General features: G+C 38.0%; 1 protein-coding gene and 1 long non-coding RNA gene across 12 annotated transcripts in view; both read left to right on the forward strand.

The window, feature by feature from the left end:
• Lrmda (leucine rich melanocyte differentiation associated) overlaps positions 1–16657 on the forward strand; it is a 1025409-nt gene that overhangs the window by 108328 nt on the left and 900424 nt on the right. The window lies entirely within an intron of this gene.
• LOC141424822 (uncharacterized) overlaps positions 1–16657 on the forward strand; it is a 206620-nt gene that overhangs the window by 82544 nt on the left and 107419 nt on the right. The gene's annotated exons all lie outside the window — the stretch shown is intronic.

Genomic DNA, 16657 nt, shown 5'->3' on the forward strand with positions numbered 1-16657 from the left:
TTTCTGTTCCCAGCTAAGGCTCCCAGATGGCCTTCTGTTTCCCAGAACGCCCCTTGAGCACTCTGTTTTCCGAAGAAGGACAACTCAGGACCAGATGTTTGGTGGTCCATTGCAAATGTGAAAACAAATTTTCATATCCCTTCATGCTATTGAAATCTGTAACACTTCTTATCTCTTTGATCTCTGGACTGTAGAAGAGATCTAAGTTTGCATTGGAAATACTGTATACTTGGTTGTGTAGGCCCATATGTGAGGAAGCCTGGAGTTCACAGTGAAGTTCCATTTGAGGTGACAGGATGAGTTAGCTCCTCAAAAAGTCTTTGGCAGGAAAGTAATTCAAGGCCTATGCTGATCTGACTGTGTTAAGACTTATTATTATTACTGTTATTTTGAGTGTATTTTATTTCTGCTGTTCCCTATCTTGGGTGACAGTATTTTATTTTATTTTTACAGTCAGATTTAGTAAAGTATAATTTATATCTAATGAATTTCCTTTCTAAGTGAACAGTTTAATGAGTTTTAACAAATGCGTGCAGTCATGTAACCACTACCACAACCGAGAGAACACTTCCTTTCCCCTCAAATTTCCTTTGTACCCCTTTCTAGTCAGTCTCCTTTCCTTATCCCCAGCATATGGCATGAACTAATCTAATTTTTGTCTCTATAGTTTTGCCTTTTCCCAAAATGTCATGAAAATGGAATCATATGGTATATAGTCTTTTGCACCTGGTTTCTTTCTCCTAACATAATGCTTTTGAAATTCATCTGCATTGTTGCTTGTGTTATTAGTTTGTCATTAGTCCACTCCTTTTTACTGCTAAATAGTTGTCCATTGTGTGGATATACTATGATCATGGACACGTTCACCATTTGATGGATGCTTGGGTTGTTTAAAATTTTTAGCTATTATGAATAAAGCATCTGAAAAAACATTGCTCAGAAAGTAGTCTGTCTTCATGAGTGTTCCATGCGTTTTGGAAAAGAGTGAATTCTGTGTTAATAAATCCTTTACTCTGTGTTGCAGCAGTCTATAAAAGTCAAGTCAAGTTACTTGAATTGTTATTTAAGCTTTCTATATTACTGATTTTTTGGTCTACTATTATATGAATGACTGAGTGAGGAGTATTGAAGTTTTGGCAATTTCTTTCAGTTTGACCATATTTTTCTTTATATGCCTTAGAACTTGATAGATGCACGTACATTTATCAATGAGTTGATTTATTGTAATCAACTCATTGTCTCTCAGCACATTCCTTGTTCTGAAGCTTATTTTCTACTGTGTTATTATGGAGACTCAAGATTTTTGTGTTGTATCTTTATAGTTTTTTACTTTTAACATAATCTCTGTATATTTATAGTGAATTTCTTTTAAAGAGCTCATAGTTGGGTTTTGCTTTTTATGATTTCTGTTTTTTAATTATAATGTTTCTGCCATTTATACTTAATAATATAATTACTGATATAGTTGGTTTGAAATGTGCTTTTTTTGCAAATTATTTTCTATTTTCCTCATTTGTTTTTTTGTCCCTGGTTCTTTTTCTTGTCTTCTTTTGAATTATTTGCATATGTTTATGATTTCATTTTATCTCTGCTGTTGTTGTTTTTCTTTAGATATCAGTTATTTGTTTTTTTAACCAGAGAAAACGTTCTCTTTTGCTTATTTTAATAGTAAAGTTAAAACATTCTGTTTTATATTTTTCTAGTTTAATCTGTTTGTAAACCAAGTATGTTTTGAAGAACCAGTTACCTTTTAAGGAGATTAAATTGATGACAAAGTTTGTTTTATTACTCACATTTTAACCATTTTGATAGCTCTGGATTTCTGCATATAGATAGATACAAATTTCCTTCTGGTAACAGACTCTTGCCTGAGGGCTTTCTTTAACATCTTTATAGTGTAGTATAGATGTTCTGACAATGAATTCTCTGTTTTTTATTGTTTGAAAAATTCATCTTACCTTCATTTTTAGAAGATATTTTCTTGTGTGTAGAATCCACATAAAACAGCTTTTTTCTTTTAGTACTTTAATGATGCCATTTCATTTTCTTCTGCCTTACATTCTTTCTCTTGAGAAATCTGCTATCATCCTTTTTTCTTCTCTGTATTTCTTTTCTTGAAATGCCTTCAGAATTTCACTTTATATTTTTTCTTTTTCTTTTTTTTTAGTAGTTTTATTGTGGTGTGTTCAGCTACAATCCCCAATCCTCCACTTTGGGTTTTCTGAGGTTCTTTGAATTGTAGTTTGATGTTTTTCATTACTTTTGGAAAATTCTTGGCTACTATCTCTTCAAACATTTTTTTCTTGCTCCCTTCACTCTATCTTCCACTTCTGGTATTCCAAATATATGTTATATGGTTTCATATTGATAGCTGTTAGATACTGTTCTTAAGATTTTTTTCTTGTTACTAGTTTAGATCATTTCTATTTGCCAATCTTCAAGTTAATAAATCCTTTACTCTGATAAGCCTCTGAAAATAATTCTTCCTTTGTGTTATGCTTTTGTCCAGTATTTCCATTTGATTTTAAAAAAAAGTTTTCTTCAAGCACTTGTCTGTGGCAGAATTGTGAGTTTGAAGCCAGCCTGGGCTACATAGTGAGACCCTGTCTCAAAAACTTTTTCATTTCTCTTTTGAGGTTATCCATCTGTTCATTCATGTTGTTCACCTTTTTTCTCTAGATAAAAAAAATTAGCAGTAGTTATTTTAAGTCCTTATATGATGTCTCCAACATCTTTTTTTTTCTTTTTCTTTTATTATTCATTTGTGCATACAAGGCTTGGTTCATTTCTCCTCCTGTACCACCCACTCCGCCCCCTCCCTCTCCCCCCACCCCCTCAATACCCAGCAGAAACTATTTTGCCCTTATTTCTAATTTTGTTGTAGAGAGAGTATAAGCAATAACAGGAAGGGACAAGGGTTTTTGCTGGTTGAGGTAAGGATAGCTATACAGGGCATTGACTCACATTGATTTCCTGTGCTTGTGTGTTACCTTCTAGGTTAATTCTTTTTGATCTAACCTTTTCTCTAGTTCCTGTTCCCCTCTTTCTATTGGCCTCAGTTGCTTTTAAGGTATCTGCTTTAGTTTCTCTGCGTTAAGGGCAACAAATGGTAGCTAATTTTTTAGGTGTCTTACCTATCCTCACCCCTCCCTTGTGTGCTCTCGCTTTTATCATGTGCTCATAGTCCAATCCCATTGTTGTGTTTGCCCTTGATCTAATGTCCACATATGAGGGAGAACGTATGATTTTTGGTCTTTTGGGCCAGGCTAACCTCACTCAGAATGATGTTCTCCAATTCCATCCATTTACCAGCGAATGATAACATTTCGTTCTTCTTCATGGCTGCATAAAATTCCATTGTGTATAGATACCACATTTTCTTAATCCATTTGTCAGTGGTGGGACATCTTGGCTGTTTCCATAACTTGGCTATTGTGAATAGTGCCGCAATAAACATGGGTGTGCAGGTGCCTCTGGAGTAACCTGTGTCACAGTCTTTTGGGTATATCCCCAAGAGTGGTATTGCTGGATCAAATGGTAGATCGATGTGTAGCTTTTTAAGTAGCCTCCAAATTTTTTTCCAGAGTGGTTGTACTAGTTTACATTCCCACCAACAGTGTAAGAGGGTTCCTTTTTCCCCCCATCCTCACCAACACCTGTTGTTGGTGGTGTTGCTGATGATGGCTATTCTAACAGGGGTGAGGTGGAATCTTAGTGTGGTTTTAATTTGCATTTCCTTTATTGCTAGAGATGGTGAGCATTTTTTCATGTGTTTTTTGGCCATTTGAATTTCTTCTTTTGAGAAAGTTCTGTTTAGTTCACTTGCCCATTTCTTTATTGGTTCATTAGTTTTGGGAGAATTTAGTTTTTTAAGTTCCCTATATATTCTGGTTATTAGTCCTTTGTCTGATGTATACTTGGCAAATATTTTCTCCCACTCTGTGGGTGTTCTCTTCAGTTTAGAGACCATTTCTTTTGATGCACAGAAGCTTTTTAGCTTTATGAGGTCCCATTTATCTATGCTATCTCTTAGTTGCTGTGCTGCTGGGGATTCATTGAGAAAGTTCTTACCTATACCTACTAACTCCAGAGTATTTCCTACTCTTTCCTGTATCAACTTCAGAGTTTGGGGTCTGATATTAAGATCCTTGATCCATTTTGAGATAATCTTGGTATAGGGTGATATACATGGATCTAGTTTCAGTTTTTTGCAGACTGCTAACCAGTTTTCCCAGCAGTTTTTGTTGAAGAGGCTGCTATTTCTCTATCATAGATTTTTAGCTCATTTGTCAAAGACAAGTTGATTATAGTTGTGTGGCTTCATATCCGGGTCCTCTGTTCTGTTCCACTGGTCTTCATGTCTGTTTTTGTGCCAGTACCATGCTGTTTTATTGTTATTGCTTTGTAATATAGTTTGAAGTCAGGTATTGTGATACCTCCTGCATTGTTCTTTTGACTGAGTAATGCCTTGGCTATTCATGGCCTCTTGTGTTTCCATATAAATTTAACAGTAGATTTTTCAATCTCTTTAATGAATGTCATTGGAATTTTGATGGGAATTGCATTAAACATGTAGATTACTTTTGGGAGTATGGACATTTTTACTATGTTGATTCTACCAATCCATGAGCATGGGAGATCTCTCCACTTTCTATAGTCTTCCTCAATCTCTTTCTTCAGAAGTGTATAGTTTTCCTTGTAGAGGTCTTTCACATCTTTTGTTAGGTTTACACCTAAGTATTTGATTTTTTTTGAGGCTATTGTAAATGGAATTGTTTTCATACATTCTTTTTCCATTTGCTCATTGTTAGTGTATAGAAATGCTAATGATTTTTCTATGTTGATTTTATATCCTGCTACCTTGCTATAGCTATTGATGATGTCTAGAAGCTTCTAAGTAGAGTTTTTTGGGTCTTTAAGGTATAGGATCATGTCGTCTGCAAATAGGGATATTTTGACAGTTTCTTTACCTATTTGTATTCCTTTTATTCCTTCTTCTTGCCTAATTGCTCTGGCTAGGAATTCCAGTACTATGTTGAATAGGAGTGGAGATAGTGGGTATCCTTGTCTGGTTCCTGATTTTAGAGGGAATGGTTTTAATTTTTCTCCCTTAAGTATAATGCTGGCTGTAGGTTTGTCATATATAGCTTTTATAATGTTGAGGAACTTTCCTTCTATTCCTAGTTTTCTTAGAGCTTTTATCATGAAATGATGTTGGATTTTATCAAAGGCTTTTTCTGCATCTATTGAGATGATCAAGTGGTTTTTGTCTTTGCTTCTGTTAATGTGGTTTATTACGTTTATTGATTTTCGTATGTTGAACCACCCCTGCATCCCTGGGATGAAGCCTACCTGGTCGTGGTGAATAATCTTTTTGATGTGTTGCTGAATTCGGTTTGCCATTATTTTGTTGAGGATTTTTGCATCAATGTTCATTAAGGAGATTGGCCTATAGTTCTCCTTTTTGGAGGTGTCTTTGCCTGGTTTTGGGATAAGTGTAATACTGGCTTCATAAAATGTGTTAGGCAGTTTTCCTTCCCTTTCTATTTCATGGAACAGTTTAAGGAGGGTTGGTATCAGTTCTTCTTTAAAGGTCTTATAGAATTCAGCAGAGAATCCATCAGGTCCTGGACTTTTCTTTTTGGGGAGACTCTTGATTGCTGCTTCAATTTCATTTTGTGTTATAGGACTATTCAGGTGATTAATTTCCTCTTGGTTCAGTTTTGGATGATCATATGTATCTAGAAATCTGTCCATTTCTTTTAGATTTTCAAATTTATTTGAATATAGGTTCTCGAAGTAGTCTCTGATGATTTCCTGGACTTCCATGGTGTTTGTTGTTATCTCCCCTTTTGCATTCCTAATTCTACTAATTTGGGTTTTTTTCTCTCCTCATTTTAGTCAGGTTTGCCAGGGGTCTATCAATCTTGTTTATTTTTTCAAAGAACCAACTTTTTGTTTCATTAATTCTTTGTATGGTTTTTTTGGTTTCTATTTCATTGATTTCAGCTCTTATTTTTATTATTTCTCTCCTATTTGTTTTGGGATTTGCTTGTTCTTGTTTTTCTAGGAGTTTGAGATGTATCATTAGGTCATTGATTTGGGATCTTTCAGTCTTTTTAATATATGCACTCATGGCTATAAACTTTCCTCTCAGGACTGCCTTAGCTGTGTCCCATAAGTTCCGGTAGGTTGTGTTTTCATTTTCATTGACTTCCAGGAACTTTTAAATTTCCTCTTTTATTTCATCAGTGACCCATTGTTCATTATGTAATGAGTTATTCAGTTTCCAGCTGTTTGCATGTTTTTTGTCTTTACTTTTGTTGTTGAGTTCTAGTTTTATTGCATTGTGATCAGATAGTATGCACGGTATTATTTCTATTTTCTTATATTTGCTGAGACTTGCTTTGTGCCCTAGGATATGATCTATTTTGGAGAAGGTTCCATGGGCTGCTGAGAAGAATGTATATTGTGTAGAGGTTGGATGAAATGTTCTGTAGACATCTACTAGGTCCACTTGATCTATTGCATATTTTAGATCTTGGATTTCTTTATTGATTTTTTGTTTGGATGACCTATCTATTGATGATAATGGAGTGTTAAAGTCTCCCACAACCACTGTGTTGGCGTTTATATATGCTTTTAGGTCTTTCAGGGTATGTTTGATGAAATTGGGTGCGTTGACATTGGGTGCATACAGATTGATGATTATTATTTCCTTTTGGTCTATTTCCCCTTTTATTAGTATGGAATGTCCTTCTTTATCTCGTTTGATCAATGTAGGTTTGAAGTCTACTTTGTCAGAGATAAGTATTGCTACTCACGCCTGTTTTCGGGGGCCATTGGCTTGGTAAATCTTCTTCCAGCCTTTCATCCTAAGCATATGCTTATTTCTGTCAGTGAGATGAGTCTCCTGTAAGCAACAAATTGTTGGATCTTCTTTTTTAATCCATTTTGTCAAACGGTGTCTTTTGATGGGTGAATTAAGTCCGTTAACATTAAGCGTTAGAACTGATAGGTATGTGGTGATTCCTGCCATTTAGTTGTCTTAGTTGTTTGAAGGTTTGGTTGTGTGTATCTAACTTGATGTTACTCTCTACTGTCTTGCTTTTTCTTTTCCTGTGGTTTGGTGCTGCCTGCCTTTTCATGGTTAAGTTGGGTGTCACTTTCTGTGTGCAGAATCCCTTGCAGAATCTTTTGTAATGGTGGCTTTGTGGTCACATATTGTTTTAGTTTCTGCTTATCATGGAAGACTTTTATTGCTCCATCTATTTTGAATGATAGCTTTGCTGGATAGAGTATCCTGGGGTTGGAGTTATTTTCATTCAATGCCCGGAAGATCTCACCCCACGCTTTTCTTGCTTTTAATGTTTCTGTTGAGAAGTCTGCTGTGATTTTGATGGGTTTACCTTTGTATGTTATTTGTTTTTTCTCTCTTACAGCCTTCAATATTCTTTCCTTAGTTTCTGAACTTGTTGTTTTAATGATGATATGTCGTGGAGTAGTTCTATTTTGATCTGGTCTGTTTGGTGTCCTGGAGGCCTCTTGCATCTATATGGGAATATCTTTCTCTAGATTTGGGAAATTTTCCGTTATTATTTTGTTGAATATATTATACATTCCCTTCGCTTGCACCTCTTCTCCTTCTTCGATGCCCATGATTCTCAAGTTTGGTCTTTTGATGGAGTCAGTGAGTTCTTGCATTTTCTTTTCACAGGTCTTGAGTTATTTAATTAATAGTTCTTCGGTTTTTCCTTTAATTACCATTTCATCTTCAAGTTCTGAGATTCTGTCTTCTGTTTGTTCTGTTCTGCTGCATTGGCCTTCCGTTTTGTTTTGCAGTTCTGTTTCGTTCTTTTTTCTGAGGTTTTCCATATCCTGGCAGTTTTCCTCTTTAATGTTGTCTATGTTTGTCCTGAGTTCATTTATCCGTTTATTCATTGTGCTCTCTCTTTCACTTTGGTGTTTATACAGTGCTTCTATGGTTTCCTTTATTTCTTCTTTTGCTTTTTCAAATTCTCTATTTTTGTTGTCTTGGAATTTCTTGAGTGTCTCCTGTACATTTTGGTTCACCCTATCCAGAATCATCTCTATAAAATTCTCATTGAGTACTTGTAGTTTGTCTTCTTTTAAATTATTCTTGTGGGCTTCATTGGGTCCTTTGGCATAGTTTATCTTCATTTTGTTGGAGTCTGGCTCTGAGTTTCTGTTCTCTTCATTCCCCTCTGGTTCCTGTACTAATTTTTTGCTGTGGGGAAACTGGTTTCCTTGTTTTTTCTGTCTTCCTGTCATTGTCCTTGGTGTTGTTACTGTCCCTGTACTGTGTGCAATTAAGTATTTTCTAGCTTGTAATAATAACAATGGTAATATTTAGAATGGAAGGGTGAGCTGAGATGGAAAGCAAGAAGTTAAAGAAAAGGGGAAAACAAGTATACAGACAAGAGAGAGAAAGCAGAACAAGGTTTCAGATAAGAAAGTTTCAAAGGTATAAACAGGGAGCGTTAGTGTACTAATTGATAGTAAGCTGGTCTGCGTCTTCCCAAGCTATCTGGGTGCTGGCCACTGGCAGCCCCGGGGGCCCTCCTCATTTCTCCGTTTAACATGAGGTGGAGATTCTCTGCGCCGGCTGGAGATGTGGAGGGGTCAAAGTTATGCCTTTTCTCAGTGATTATGCCTGCAAAGTGTGTCTCCAGCGTCTCTCCAAGATTTCACTATAGGAGGCTCGCTTTCTGCTTCCTACCTCTAGTCGCCATCTTGGAATCTCCAACATCTTTATTACCTCTAATTCTGGTAATGTTGACTACTATATTTTGGCCAAGATTCTTCTATTGCCTTCTCATTTTTTTGTCCTATAATTTTTTTGGTTGGACTGGGATTTGAACTCAGTGCTTCACACTTGCAAAGCAGGTGTTCTCCTGCTTGTGCCACACCTCCAGTCCTGTCCTATAATTTTTGATTTGGTGCCAGACAATATGTGAGAAATGAATAGTAGAGACTTATATAAATGATATAGAGATAAAACCATTCAAGAAATGGCGAATTTCTTGAAGTTGTACAAAAACACAGAAAGTGGAAAAATTCTCTTTGGGAACAGAGAAGGAAACAATGATTATGTCCTTCTGAGTTATCTGGTGAACAGAGATGGAGAGAGCTCTGATAACATTGCTGATGGTGCATCTATGACAATGACAGTTCTGTTTGTTCTCTTGTATTCATTAATTGCTGATGTGAAGTCTGGGTTTTAATTGGCATATGCTATATTGGGTGAAGTTGGGGTTTTATATTGGCATATGGCATATTTCTGTATCATAGAAAAATGAATGCACAAAATGATTTATTATCATTTGTTAGGAAAGTCTGATTTTCTTTGTGAAGTTTTGAAATTTTAAACTCAGAAAGTGATCTCTCTGCTTGATATCTCAAAAAATTATATTAGATTTAATTATTAAATAACCAACTTGTGCTGTGGTTTTGACTCTGAGGGGCTCACAATCTAGAATTAAGAATCACAGCTAATGATGGTAACTATAAGATGGCAGACTGTAATTTAGTATAAGGAAGAATGTGTCTATATTTAAAGCCATTGAGGATGGAATAGACAATGTGGGAAGGATGTAAGCTTTTAGATTTGTAGAGGACAAAGTTCAAAACATGGTGCCACCATTTTCTAGTGAAGAGAACATGGCCACGTTAACATATGTCTTCAAGACTCAGTTTCTTCATGTAAAATGGGGATAGTAATATTTTTACTTAAGGATTGTTGAGCAGATGGAAAGAGCTCAACTCTTGCTTGGTAGGAAATGGGACAAGATGATTATGGTCGCTTCCAGTCAGTCCTGAGAGACTGAGGATTTCAGGATTCATGAGTATCTGAAGAGGATGGACAGTCTCTGATTCTGATGAGAGGAATTTGGAAGCATACTGGGCCATCAGCTATCTATTGTACTAAAGAAAACTATTGAGCAGCTGTGCTCTACTTACGTGATTATTATGGGAGGGAGAAGCAGGAGTTGATACTTGGATGTATCATTTTCTGCAGGTTTTACTTTCAGTGCAGTCTTTGGTCTATGCCATGTGGAAAGGCTAAAATTCATTAGAAAGCTCACATCTTTTATTGGCTTGAATAACCAGAAGCCAGGGTTCAAAGCAGCTTTAGCTGGTAGAAGTATGAGCCCTAAAAGTAGGGAGTTAGAGAGGGAAGCCCCAAATTCCATACTTCCAAAATCTGCACCACATTTGTTGGGTAGATTCCATACTCACTGGGTGTGTTAGTCACTTTTTTCATTGCTGTAACAAAGTGCCTGAGAAACAAAAGGAGGAAATACTTTGGCTTATAGTTTCAGTCTATGGTCAGCTGATTCTTGATTCTGAGCCATGGTGAGGCAAAACATTATGGTGGAATAGCATGGTGAAGCAAAGTTCCTCACCTCATGGTAGCCAAGAAGCAGAGTGGAACACTGACTGGACGGAGTCAAGATCACAAGTAGCCCCCAAGGGCATAATTCCAGTAACTACTTCCTCCAGTTAGGCCTTCTGTTCTTTAGTTTCATCATCTCCCAATGCAGCAAACCCACCTATTTGTGGATTTATTGGTTTTGACCAAGCATAAAAAGTTGCAAATCAAAACATCATTGATATTCCATGTCACTCCATAGTTAAAATGGCTATCATTAAGAAAACAAACAACAACAAATGCTGGCAAGGATGAAAGGAAAAAGGAACCCTTATATACTATTTGTGGGAATGTAAATTAGTGCAGTCACTCACTGTGGAAATCAGTATGGAGGTTCCTTCAAAACCTGAAATAGAACTACCATATGTTTCTACTATACCACTCCTGGGCATATATCTAAAGGAATGTAAGTCAACATACAGTTGAGACACCTGCACACCCATGTTTATAGCACCATTATTCACAACAGCTAAGCAATGGAATCAGCCTAGATGCCCATCAACTGATAAATGAATAAAGAAAATGTGATATATATACATATATATATAAAATGGAGCATTAATCAGCCATAAGGAAATCTAAAATTGTGTCATTTGCAGGAAAATGGATGGAACTAGAAATCATGTTAAGCAAAATAAGCCAGACTATGAAAGACAAATATCACATAATCTCACTTGTGGGATGTAGTCTTTAAGAATGAATAACTATTTGATGGTGGTTATCAGTGGTGGTGGTGGTGGGTTGAAAAGAGAATTCTGTATTAGCTTTAAGCAGATTGAGACAAATTATATGTTGTAAACTTAGCAGTTTCTAAAATATAACACAAGAAATATAGCTAAAAAGCTAAGATGTAGAGGGCTTTCTTGAGCTCTGCTCCTACTGAACCTAACTGGGAGCGACTGAAGAAGCAGAAAGAACAAATAATAGAAGTTGGGGCCAGATGTGCTGGGTGCTTGGATGGAGACGCACAGCAGCCTTTTTACTTATTTTCTCTGTTATTCTCTTCATTTACTTTGCTTCTTTTCTTCTGTAGTCTTTAAGACCTTAATTCTAAAGTCTTTCTTTAAAACCTTGCTTCTTTTATATTCTTTGAAGTCTCTTTCCTTAGACTCACACTGTCCCATGTTCTCTTTATCTTTCTTAAAGTCTCGGTGCTGAGACTTGCACTGTCCCATGTTCTCTTTAGTTTTTCTTTAGCTTAGCTTTTCTAAAGCCTATTTATAAAGTTCTTGGTGCAGAAAATTGCTGTGGTGGAGACATACCAGCCAGCAGCAGCAATAGCAGCAGCCAGTCAAAATCCCCCATCAAAAGACCTCCTATCCATTCTGCCTCTCATCTTCCTTAGTGGGTATTTTACGTCCAGTGGTAAACAAGGAGGTGGAGCAACAGTTCTCAGGGAGGGGTGTGACATTGTAACAAGAGAAACCTGTGGTGGTGCCAAACTCAGCCTGTAAGATCATTGAACACAACTGTGCTTATGTCAAGTTCTCATAGGTTTCTCAAAATCTGCTCCCCACACTAAGATAGACTAAAATGAAATTCTGAATAAATAACACTCAGTTTCTCCAAAAGAAGTCAGGAAAGGAGGACAAGGGAACAGAGACTATAAGAGACAAACAAAGTAGAAGTGAAATGGCAGACTAAAACCATAACAATAATGACATTAAATGTGAATTGAAATGGAAATAGTAAAGCCTGAAGTTTTAGTTCTCAGTGATGTCTTCAGTGGTTATGAAAGAACTTTGGGATCTCAGGAGGCCTGAAATTTCGTGTGCTAGAATGGCAAGGTTGATGTTGGTGGACAAGATAAAGGAAAATTAACTATTTGGAGCAGACATGAGACATGGGTTCTGGGTAGCCTAGGTCTTCTGGCTGTGATTCAACACTACACATTGAATCAGAGCTCAGTGTGGCTCCACCTCAACACTGAGAACCAGCTGGAAAGCTAGGATGAAGTGAAGGGCGAGGTGCCTATGTGTCTTTTCTCCTGTTTTACCTGGCTGTCTTGTTCACCTGTAAGTAAGTGGTTCCCATTTTCACTAACCTCTTCTTTTTCTCTGCTTTCAAAGTCATGCAACATATGGAGCTGTGTGATGATTTGTTAAGTCCCTCTGTCTTCCACCTGGGCTTCAAGAGGTTTCAAGGACAAAGTGTTTTGATGTCTCCTTTCAGAATGGTATGCAGGGGGCCTAACCCAAGTGACTTTGCTAAGTGGTGTCTAAATCCTCCAAGACACCCCCAGGCACAGTTGATATATCCAGACAAATAATCTGTAGTTTCTGATGAAGGAGGGATGTGACGTGCACTATGTCATCAGGCAAACGACACTCATGTCCCAGAGCTCTCCTCCAGAGAAAGAATTGGGAAATATTCATCCAACTTGAGAAAAACAAGTAAGTTACCTGACAGTCAATGCTATACTTTCTTGACCTTTTATCTACATCCTCACTGGATTTTCCTAGTCTCTGCTAAAAACTTTCTAAAGCACTTTCATGAAAATTAGACTAAGCAAGGAGGCAGTAGGGACTTACGTATGACCAAGAGGGTGCTGGCAGTGTGATAGAGTCACTCTGCCAGGACTGCAATGTGTTTCAATAAAAATTTGCTCTGGTAGCAATAAGCTTGTCCTCAGTGTGTTCACTGGCTGGATGTTATTTGAGGTTCTGTGTTTAGCCATTGATTGCTCTGTTCTCAACCATGTAACTTCTGCCTGAGTTTTTTTTGAAATGAGACGGAGTGTAACTTCAAAAGTAAACATCTGCTGTCCTGGAATGTCAATTTTTCTGAATCTTATAAATAAAATAAATTAATTAGAGACTCCTGGAGAGTTTGGATCAGTAAGGCCCTGGTATGGGGTGAGATCTGGGTATCTGAATTTTCAGCAAGCTCTGTAGGTTGTTCTTTTTCTCATCTGTAAGGGACTCCCCAGATTGTCACATACTGTGTTTCCATAATTTTACATAAATGCCAGAAAAAATGATTTTTGGCATATAAACTTTCCCTTTTAAAATTATTGGTCTACCCCCACCCAGCACAACAATAAAAAACCAAAATTATTGGTTCATTTAGGCTCGTGTGATATTTTTAATCTCATTATCCTTTGGTCTTCTCCCATGGCAATTTCTCCTCAACTATTCATTTGGTCTTTGAATTGACCCATCCCAAGGAATGGAGATAGTTCATAAAGGTTTTTTTTTAATGAGCTCTTAAGAATCAAAACACTGGCACCACTTTCATTCTCCATGCAGTTCTGACTTGTATCAGAACCATCACATGACCTTGACAGGTTACAGTCTTTGTGGGCTTGAGGGGAATGGTTTTGTTTCTTAGGGTATATACAGATGACATGAAAATTTCTTCAAGAGAATAGTGTTTCCACTTAAGAGCACAGGCTTTTTTTCAGAAGACAAGGATGGGTGCTGCATCGTCTCATTGTGGGATTACTAGAGGCATCTCTGCCATCATTGATAGAGGGTGCTTACCTGAAATTGTTGCTTTCTGCGCTGTCTAGTTGAGAAGTCTCTTAGAAGGTTTATGTAGTGGGAGGATTTCCCAACCAACGAGTACGATCATGGGGAGGTATGTTCATTTTTTGCGGTCCAGTCTCATTGTCAAACTCTATATTTCCTACTGCATAAGAATCAGGTAGGGAGTTAGGAAATCTCATGATTGAGAATGATGTCCTGGATATTGATTAAAAAAATTTGCATTCTGGCCTGTTGATGTTAATGGAACAACTCATGACATACAGCAAGGTCTTGCTGATCTCCATCTACCCACAACCTAAGGAAAATGACAGCTCTAGTCTGACCACTTGGGGGAAGGCCCCAAATTCCTCTACCCAATGTGTGGGAGGAGTTGATGATGCATCATCCAGTGTCTAGGAATTAGTTATACATAACCCAGTTTTCCAGGATTCACCACCTTCCTGTCCATAGACCCCAGTAAAGGCATGATATTTCTATGTATCTGCTCCTTCTTGAGCCTTCCTACTCTCCTATCTGGAGAGTGTGCTTTGCTTTGTGTTAATAAGCCTGTTCCTGGTTAAGTCTCCTCTGCATCTGTCCTTGAATTCTTTATTTTATGAGACCAAGAACCTTTTGGCCCTTGGACCTGGTGCCATGATAACATTGGACCTGGTAACATTTTTTGGTGAGCCAGGAGGGAGGGTTGAGGAGGAGTAGGTAACTTTATTCTCCTTCAGTTCTGGTAAGTCAGTTTCTCTACCCTCTGTTTTGCTTGTTGCTTGTTTCTTTTTTCTTTCTTCCCCAGACAATGCCTTGTCTGCACTGGAAATCTGAGTTTTTGCTCCAAGTATTTTATTTATAGTTAGAGGATCCAGAGAACAATGATTTCCTCTGATGGGCTTGTCTTGTGTAGCACCTGATCTTTTGCCATCACATACAAAAATGTGCATTACCCAAATTTTCTTGAGTTGGCCTTACTATAAACTTTGGGATGTCCAGGTCTACCAAGAAACCAGAAACAGAACTCTTAAGGGTCAAATTCCTTCTCTGGTAACACTAGCATGAGTCTCCAAAGAGGGGAGAATGGAATCTCAGGATAGTATAGTATGCAGAAACTAGGGGGTTTTATCCTGGATTGTCATTGGTCATGGGCCTTGGAGAAACCCAGGAAGGTTCTGAGCCCTGGGGAGGCTGATGCCAGGCTGGAACATGGAGACCCTGGGATGGTGTACATGATATCTGCTCAGGAGGGTTGTTCCCTCCTTAGCAATAAGGAGGCTAGACTAAGACTTTAGGACATTGGACTTTCTCCCTTAGTCTCCCAGGTTCCTCCAGGAGGAATAAGTCCCCTTACCTAGTTATGCTTTCTCCATTTTGTCTCTTACCATGGTAGGTTCTCAGTTCTGATCACCTCTTCTGTGGGATGCACTCTCAAACATTGAAAGTAACTACCCATGGACTCACTCAAGAAGAAGACTTGAATCCATTTCTGTAATGTAGCTTGTCACCAGTCCAAATTGGTGGACAGAGAAATTCGGCCTAAAATGGGAGTTTAAGTTACAATGCTATCCTGTAGTTACATCTTTCCTATAAAAGGCAGAACAAATAGTGTGAGATGCCATATGAACGGGTCTTTATGGCTCTGAGAGACAAACCAAACGTATGTCATCAGTGCTCCCTAGGAAAATGTAAATTATTCCTGCAGCCTATATTAACTCCCAGCCCTCAAACCCTTCCCTCCTTGGGTACAGCACCACCTCACTCCCAGTCACCTGATGCAGTTCCTTCTTAAACTCTGGGACCATCACCCCCACTAAAAGCCCATTTACCCTGTCATGCCTGAAGTGACCTCCCTCATTCAACTTCAAATTCTTCTGCTTATATGCCTACTCCAAGAAGTGACTCGAGAACCCCACCCTTTTCCATAGGAGATTAATAGGAGCCATTAGGAAATACAATAATACCCCACTTCCCAGAAGGACTTATTCTGGGGACCAATTTTATTGGACAGTCAGCCCAGATATTAGGAGGAAGGTCCAAAAGTTATCACTGGGCTTCTGAGCTCCTCAGACCCAACTGTTAGATGTAGTCTTCTCAGTCTTTACCAACTGAAGTCAAGCAGAGGAGGAAAGATGTATGGCAGGAGATGAGATCAGAGGATGGATTAAGAGGCAAGCTCTATTTTTGGTTGCTTTCCAAGGAGCCATGATGCTTCTAAGTCAGTGGAGAAGTACTCTCCTAAATGGTCCATTTTAAGGGGTTCATTTTAACTGCAAGCAGATTTGGTCATTGGAACAAGGAATGACCTCAAAGCTGATAGCCACCACCAAAGATGCCTGGTCTTACATGTAAACGAAAGAAACTTTGAAAACGGGCTTTCCCTCTGCTCTGAAGGAAACTGGGATCAAGCCTAACTGAAGCTGTCAAGGACCCTCTATAGCCTTCTCCAAAACTGTTTATATGCATGGACCCTGGGTGACTCTGGATGTGTCTGGTATGCCTTACCCAGTTCCTTATGGTTCTACTCTCTCATCCTGGATGCTTGTCTTCCAAAACCTGAAGTATTATTGGGGTTGAGAGAAGTTCTTAACAGTAGAGGTTTACGCCTCTTCTGTGTCTGGAAAAAGCAAATAATTATCCATTAATTTGCCTTTATTTATTTATTTTTATTCATATGTACCTACAATGTTTGGGTCATTTCTCCCCCACCCTCTCCCTTATCCCCCCGCCCCCTCCC

The sequence above is a fragment of the Castor canadensis genome, chromosome 7 (genome assembly GCF_047511655.1).
Source record: "Castor canadensis chromosome 7, mCasCan1.hap1v2, whole genome shotgun sequence".
Classification (NCBI taxonomy): domain Eukaryota; kingdom Metazoa; phylum Chordata; class Mammalia; order Rodentia; family Castoridae; genus Castor; species Castor canadensis.